Source organism: Thalia democratica, chromosome 4 (assembly GCF_965202585.1).
Source record: "Thalia democratica chromosome 4, ktThaDemo2.hap1.1, whole genome shotgun sequence".
In the NCBI taxonomy this organism is placed as follows: Eukaryota; Metazoa; Chordata; class Thaliacea; order Salpida; family Salpidae; genus Thalia; species Thalia democratica.
Window position 1 is genome coordinate 82,354,029 of NC_139168.1, and position 9,388 is coordinate 82,363,416.

Below are 9,388 nucleotides of genomic sequence, written 5' to 3' on the forward strand. Positions count from 1 at the left end.
TACGGTAGTGAACATTCAGTTTTAATTTTCCTTACGGAGGTCCGCTGGCTATCACGTGGAAGAGTTTTAACGCGCTTTTTTGACTTTCGAATACAAGTCAAAGCTTTTCTTAAGGAACGTGACTATTACTATGCTAAAGAAATGGAGTCATAAGAATATAAGAAAATACTAGCTTATTCGAGTGACATTTTCAGCCATATAAATAACCTTAATGTTTCTAGGGAATATAAAAACATACTTAAATGTAGGAAGTATTAAATACTTTAAAATAAAAGTTACATCTATGGTGTCGACGAGTTAAAACAGGCAATGTAGCAAACTTTCAATCACTCGAAGAAGTCATTGATGAAAATGAGTCTTAAATTCCAAGTGTGTTTTAAGAATTATGAATCATTTAGAAATAATATCCAAATATATTTAACCATTTTATGGATATTTTGGATTAGAACAGGAAACTTCTGAAGAACTATTTAAATAGTATAACAAAATAGGTTTTTGAGAAAATCTTTATCGCGAGATATAACAACTGTGTACTAACATTTTTATTTTCTAATAACGTACAATAAAGTCAATTTGATAGGTAAACACAAACCGACTTTACATAGTTTTTAACTGCATAAAATTGTTTTAACATAAAAAGTAATCAACTAATATTCAATTTTGGGGTTCTGTAGACCATTTCAACCTGGGGTCAGAACGTCATAAAATTAACTATTTTTATTATCTATACACAATAAACCCGCAAAAACGACATTAACAGCTAACTGTGTTTAAATGTTAAGTTTATTGAAATAAATTTCACAGCAGACAACTGTTAAATTTTAAAATAGTTATATACAAGTATGAAAATTTACCTTTTTATTGCAGGCGTTTTGGAAGGATACATTCTTACATCTGAAAGATACATCTATACTAACTTGCTCTCTGGCGTGTCTTTTCTAATCAGATCAAGAATTCCATCGGGAGTCGCTACTATCATGTGGATATCTAGCTCAAGTCTCATGATGTCGTTTCTCAAGTTGGTACCACCTGTATTGAAATACTAAACTAAAGCAAATAAAAGTTTATTGATATCTACCTAATATGAATGAATACAAAACACTGAACCGAATACTTATTGAAAATTTAGATTTTTACTGCTAAAAATTAAATGCTAAAAGTAAACTATATTGTTGTTAGTTAAAGTTGAAATGTCAATAAACCAGTTACAAACTTCTTAGTTTAATTTAGTATAAATACATAGTAAGAATTACATTCAATTACTATAAACTAAAATATTCGATTGTATTTTACAATATTGTAATCTTAATTATTGTATTAATATAACCGCTTTATATTGTAAAATAAAAGCGATTAAATATTTAAGTTTTGTTAATTTATGATAAATAAGTTTTATTTTATCTATAGATTATAAATTTTTAGCCACTGTTGTCTTTTCATCCTCAAAAATGAAAAAAAATATCTTAAAACGTGTGCTTCCAAAACATTTTACGGTTTTGATTGCTTTGTAGATTATGAATAAAAATTTCTTTCAAATAAATAAGTTAGGAAAAGTATTATTTTAACTTTAAAGCTAGACTTATTAGAAAAATGTGCTTTAATGAGCAAAACTAATCGAAAATGCGAACAAAAGCTTTTAAAAATAATATACAAAAATTAAGAATACAAACCTATCTAGTGTAGTAACTTATTTTACCTTTTAATGCTCAAATTCAAATAAATCACTTCAAGATAAAATGAATATAGCTTAAATTTAATGAAAATTGGTTAAACTATTTAAAACTATATACCATAAAACATATTTTGTGAAGATTATTCTGAATAATATATGTAATTTTTAGTTTTTTAATTTATTCTTGTTCATTTATTTGTTAAATGCAATTAGTAAAAGGTTGTATTAAATCTTTTGAAATCATATAATTTAATGTTATACTATTAAAAAGAAGTACGTGTGAGTTAAACAAATTGTTTTTCGAAAGCTGTACAACAAACTGACGAATTTTTGTTTACAGTAACCTTATGCGATTCTTATCGCAGTCCACAGTAATAGTGCGTAACTACATGAGAGGTAGCAAATACTATTCTGGATTCTTCTCATAATGCATTTGATTAGAAACAGTTTGTGCTACAGCAGACGACTCAAACAGAAAAATTTTTATGTTTACTAAGAATAACAAATATGATTTGTGTATTACATGTGTTTATTTAGTATCATTGTCACATATAATTTTCTTTGAGCTGCTTATTTAGATTATTATTAATACATCGTGCAAGAGCACTGAATAATATGTTTGTGTTGTGAACTTTTATATTATTTTTTTGCAGGGGTCGGATGCCAAAAAATTAACTATTTTAAAATCTATATAAAATAAACGCGCAAAAACGACATTAACAGCTAACTATTTTTACATGTTTAATATACTTAAATAAATTACACAGAAGACAACTGTAAAGTTTTAAAATAGTTATATACAAGTATGAAAATTTACCTTTTTAGTGCATGCATCTTGGAAGGATACATTTTTACACTTCAAAGATTCAAAACACCTGATGATTCTGTAGAAATTTGATTAATCAAAACTAACTATTTTCAAACATTTTCAAACGAAGAAAATAAAACCATGTTATAATACTCAACATCTTAGCTTGGCCTGACTCATTTTGATATGTTTAAAGATAAAGGCTATAGAAAAAGAAGTAGGTATATTATAAACAGTATTTTTTATGATGGTTAATTAAAAAAATATCAAGTAATATTTAAATTGATTTTAACTTTAATATAACTATGCACTGTTTGTTTTCATACCAAATATGAAAATAAATTTATGTGTCTATAGAGCACAAAGAGTTACAAATAAATATTGTCTGAATAAAGAGATTGACTAATTACAAAATTTCCTACATTTTCAAAGAAAAAACAGGTGAAAACAACTTGATAAAAACTATTTTTACTATAAACTATCAATCGATCATCTAGCACAATAAGTTATTTGTTATAAATCTTAACACAAATAAGTAACAAATTATAAAAAAAAGATACATATATATAATACCATTAACTTGAAGCCTGGTTATCATAAAACAGCTAATTAGCTTGTAATCACTCAAGCGTAGAATATTATAATGTTCATATAAATTATAGAGGTTTATTTAAAAGTTTAACTTTTTCTCAAATTTTCATATTATAAGTGAAGCAACATCATAATATTTGTTTAAATTCTAATAACTATTTCAACAGTTACATAACTGGAATTAAGGCAAAGAAAAGCAATAAAAATATTAAAATATCTAATATAATAGCTTACTTGTTCATGAAGGATTCAACAGATAGAGGGAATGTTGCTGAAAACAATAACATCTTTCTGCTTCTAGGTAGCATGCTTTGCAATTCCACCATCATTCGGTGGAAATCTGATGACAACAATTTGTCCGCTTCGTCCAATACAAGCATGTGGCATTTCTAACATAAAAGTTATTCAGTTAGTTCTTTAAGTTCATTTCAACTTTTAACAAAACGAGTTTATTTGCTGTCCAAGGGCTGTTGCCAAATAATGTTCGTATTTTAAACATAACTATTAATGAAACCAACATAAACAACAACAGTCGCTCAACTACAATTGACATATTCAATTTCAGATGCATTTGCTACAAGTAAACAAAACATTCATTTTTGCTGGGTTTTGTTTAGAACTTTTTTCATAACAATCTAAACTACAAATAAATAATAAACAAAAAATTCAAACTAATGTGCTCTCTGGCGTGTCTTTTTTAATCAGATATAGAATTCTACCTTAATAGAATTATACAATGTTTGTATTCATACCAAATATGAAATCAAATTTATGTGTCTATATAACACAAACAGTTACAAATAAATATTGATTGTATAAAGAGATTGAATAATTACAAAATTTTCTACATTTTCAAAGAATAAACAAGTGATAACAACTTGATAAAAACTATTTTTACTATAAACTAATCAATCGATCATCTAGCACAATAAGTTATTTGTTATAAATCTTAACACAAATAAGTAACAAATTATAAAAAAAAGATACATATATATAATACCATTAACTTGAAGCCTGGTTATCATAAAACAGCTAACTAGCTTGTAATCACTCAAGCGTAGAATATCAGAATGTTCATATAAATTTAGGGGTTTATTTAAAAGTTTAATTTTTTCTCAAATTTCATACTAGAAGTGAAGCAACATTATAATATTTGTTTAAGTTCTAATAACTATTTCAAGGATTACATAATTAGAAAATGGCAAAGAAAAGCAATAAAATATCTAATATAATAGCATACTTTCGCATGAAGGATTCGACAGATAGCGGGAATGTTGCTGAAAACAATAACATCTGTCTACTTCTAGGTAGCATGCTTTGCAATTCCACCATCATTCGGTGGAAATCTGATGACAACAATTTGTCCGCTTCGTCCAATACGAGCATGTGGCATTTCTAACATAAAAGTTATTCAGTTAATTTTTTAGGTTCATTTCAACTTTTAACAAAACGAGTTTATTTGCTGCCCAAGGACTGTCGCCATAATATTCGTAAAAGGTGAAAACAACTTGATAAAAACTTTCAACAAAACTAGTTTATTTGCTGCCCAAGGGCTATTGCCACATTATATTCGTATTTTAAACACTATAATTAAAATTAATAGCTTAAATTTTTACTATAAACTAAACAATCGTTTATCTAGCACAATAAGTTATTTGTTATAATTCTTAGCACAAACAAGTAATAAATAAATAAAAAGATACATATATATAATACCATTAACTTCAAGCCTGGTTATTATAAAATAGCTAACTAGCTTGTAATCACTCAAACGTAGAATATTATAATGTTCATACAAATTTAGTGGGGTATTTAAAAGTTTAATTTCTTCTCAAATTTTCATATTATAAGTGAAGCAACATCATAATATTTGTTTAAGTTCTAATAACTATTTCAAAAGTTACATAATTTGAAAATGGGAAAGAAAAGCAATAAAAATATTTAAATATCTAATATAATAGCATACTTTCGCATGAAAGATTCAACAGATAGCGGGAATGTTGCTGAAAACGATAAGATTTTTCTACTTCTAGGTAGCATGCTTTGCCATTCCACCATCATTCAGTGGAAGTCTGATGACAACAATTTTTCCGCTTCGTCTAATACGAGCATGTAGCATTTCTAACATAAAAGTTATTCACTTAATTCTAATTTTAACAAAACGAGTTTATTTGCTGCCCAAAGACTGTCGCCATAATATTTGTAGTATAAACCACAACTATTAACCAGTTGAGCAACTAATAAAACCAACATAAACAACAACAGTCGCTTAACTACAATTGACATATTTAATTTTAGGTGCATTTGCTACAAGTAAACAAAACATTCATTTTCGCCGAATTTTGTTTAGAACTTTTTTCATAACAATTTAAACTACAAATAAATAATAAACAAAAAATTTAAACTAACTTGCTCTCTGGCGTGTCTTTTCTAATTATATGGAGATTTCCACCGGGAATTGCTACTATCATTGAATATCTTTGCTCAAGTCTCTACAATGTCATCTCTCAAGTTGGTAACACCTGTATTGAAATACTGAACTTAAGCAAATGAAAATTTATTGATATCAACCTAATGTGAATGAATACAAAATACTGAAATATGTACTTATCTAAATTTATAATTTTACTGCTAAAATTAAATGCTGAAAATTTACGAGTGATAAAAATCTAACTTTGTGGTTAATATTTACATTATAAACGAAACAATCCTCAATTTTATTTTATCAAATCAAGCATGTTAGAAAAGCAAAGAAGTAGACAAATTTCAACAAGGTTGGGTTGCAATTATAGATATTGTTATTTTCAAATACTTAATTTTTTTTTTTATGATTAAATATTACAACAACGCTTTTAAATTTAATATTATATCCAAGAAAAACTTTTTATTTTAGATCAAAAACAAACCCTTCATATAAATTCCTTTTTGAAGCTCCCTGTCCAAGCACATGGTCTGGAAATAGAGGCCCTTGGTGTTGGTAACATCTTCCGTCTTCTTCCTGTTGTCTCTCTTTATTTTTCCCTCCTTCATCATCTGTTCCTTCCACTCCTCGCTCGTCTGCTCATTCTGTTGCTGTTGTTCGAAGACAATTATGCCCTGTGGTGGGAAATTTATTTATGAAGCCGAAAAACAGTGGGTTGCTGTACGACCATTGAAAAATAATTATGACAAATGTTTAAACAATTGACAAACTTTATTGTTAGAGCGTTTTGTGAGGCCAAGTACGTCTTAATATTAAAAAAAAAACATACTTGCTTTAAACTACTTTGATAAAAGTATATGTAAATAAGTAAAAAATACTCTTCAGTGCACAAATTTAACTCAAACACCAATAAAATTTACTAAACATTTCAAGATCAAACTGATAAAATTCAAAATTTAGATCAAACTAATATAAAGTTGATATTTACTTAATTAAAAAATAAATAAACCTGCTGGTTTATAGTGGTTATTATTCGGAGCTTGGTCTCTCGGTTGTGTTTTATAGATAATTTTATTTATAGAAATAACCTAATTACAATTTTTTTAAGTTTTCAAAACGTCTTGTGATTTTTATATTATAAGCTAATACTATTTGACTTTATAACAAGCAAATATTTATGAAACCAACTTAAACTGTGAAATAGTTACAAATGTTACATTTTCGACACTAGTTTATATTCAAGATTTCTATTGACATATAAAGGCTTTATATAATAAATAGACTTATTTATAAAAGAATTTTTGGTAATTGCCTAGGATGTCACACCAATATCAAGCTGAAATTATACTTGAATTCTTTTTTAAGAAATTTTAGGCTAAAAATCAATGCTATAAGCATAATATTTTTAATCTTAAAAGATACTTTGTTTCAAACTAGATATATTAATATAGAGTAAGAATTAAATTTAATTATTGTAAACTTAAATATTTGATTGTATTTCACAACATTGTATTTGATAAAAGTCTTTTCAGCCTTTAAAATCCATCCTCAAACATGCAAATTTTTTAAATGACTTTAATTCACATACTCAGATCCTTAAAACATTAAAAAACAAATAAGAGCGAAAAAGTTACCTATAGAGGGTAAGGGTTAGCGTTAATAGTGATAGAAAAAATAATAATAATAAATTTAAGTTAATAAAAAATAAATTAAAAATTTCAACAGGTGCAAAATTGTCTTTGTGTAGATTTTTGTTTGTAAACATTATTGTAAGCTTAAAATATTTTTGAAAAGATGCTTATGCTCAATAGAAGAAGTTCGTTGAAAAAAAAGTCTAGTTTTAAATGTTAAAAAATAGTTTTCCTGACTTTTTTATTTCAAATAAAGTTTTAACTCATAATCTACAAAGCAATCAAAATCATTAAACATGTTTTTTGTTCAAAAACATTGAAAATTGTAAGTGTAAAAGATTTTTAAAAATAAACATTTAAAAAAAAAGATACTTTTTAATTTTTGAGGATGGATTTTTGAGGCTGAAAAGATAATCAATGTAAATTATTGTACATATGATATAATAGCATTGTATTGTAAAATAAAAGTGATTAAATATTTAACTTTTATTAGTTTATGATAAATAAGTTCAATTTTATTTATAGAACAAAAATTTTTAGCCTATACTTATGGATAAATAAGACATCAAATATAATATAATTTCAACTTGATATTGGTGCAACATTATCCTAGGTAATTACCAAATTTTCAATACTCATCTAAATTTCTATAATGCTTTTAAACATAATTTAACTGCTACCAAGTTCCAATCATAAAATTAGAGAGTATTAAAATCATTATAATTATTTGTCATAAATGGTATCATATAATCTGTAATAGTTTTACTAATAACCTATTGATAATATAAATGTATTTTCTATAAAAGTACATAAACTTAACATAAAACATTTAAGATGAAAAGAGGAGCCACTAGAAAATAACCTAATGCTTAAATAAATAACCTGAGTTTGTATATTAACAGGATGGCCATTTGTTTAAAATAAAATTTAGTTTTTAGACTTTCTGCCAGGATTTTTAAAGTTTTCTAGTCTTTTTTTAACAGAACTTTAAATCTAAGATAAAATTTAAAATTTCAATTGTATTACATTAATAAAAAGATTATGTAATTCTACTACAAATGTGTTAAAAAACTAATACAATGTTACATAATTAATAGTAAATAATTTGAGATGTATTTAATTCATAATTTTACATATGAAACTTTGTCAAAATTCCAGGGTTTGTTCAAAAAGTAAGAATTTCATAATATGATAAATTAAAAAGTAATGTACTAAAAGGTGAAAACTAAAAATGATTGTTAATCAATTTTGTACACATACAAAAATCTTAACAATAGGACTTTAAAATAAAATAAAAGCTATTTTCAGAAAAATCTGATTTTAAAGCCTTGATTTAAACTTAATTTTTATTTGACAAAAACACTATTCCTATCAAAAGTACTTATTGCCAAAAGTGTCTAATTTTAAAGCAAAAACAAGTAAAATATTAGCTAGATTTTTAATGGGTTGCCACTTTTTGAGTCAAAAAACTACCCTGAGTGACTAAAAAATGTCATTAGTCATCCTGAGATTTTTAAACCCTTTATAAATACCTTTAAAACTCATGTTAAGCTTTTCAAAATCACTAGGAACCTATTTTTTGAACAAAATTTCTCAAAAGACATAAAACTATTGAAACTGGAACTTTTTAATTCTATTCAAGATCTAGAAAAAACTGTTCTTAAGTTCAAAAATACTTTAATTTTACTTGTTATTAAAAAACAAAACTATCCAGAGTTTATAGAAAAATCATAATATCTTGAGACTTTAAAAAAATTCAAAACATTTTGAGTTATCCTAATTTTTCTTTATATCTTGAGTAAGTGGCAACCCTGCAAGCTAAAATTTCAATTTTTTAATTTATAATTTTAAAACTAGAAAATATATATAATTACTAGCCTGTTTATTCAGTTCTTCTTCCATTTTCCCTCCCATTTGTTTACAAACTTTTGTTTATCTTTTTTAAGCTTGAGTTAACTTCAGAATTTTAAAACTTTACAACTTTACACAAGGTCCAAAAAGCTGTTTAGTAGAGTCTTAATTGCTTTTTATTTAAAAAGTAAAATAAAACAAAATCTGTATATTTTAACCACGTAAAACTAATACTATAATAATTTTGATTCTTTTAAATACTTTATTAGATTTTTAAATTTTTTATTAGATTACTTAAAATGAGTAAAAACTAAACAGAATAGTACTGAGTATATAAACTTAAACAAATATAAAACTAAAAGTTAATGAACAATATATAGCTGTTGTTAGTATGAATTTGATTTACTCTAAAC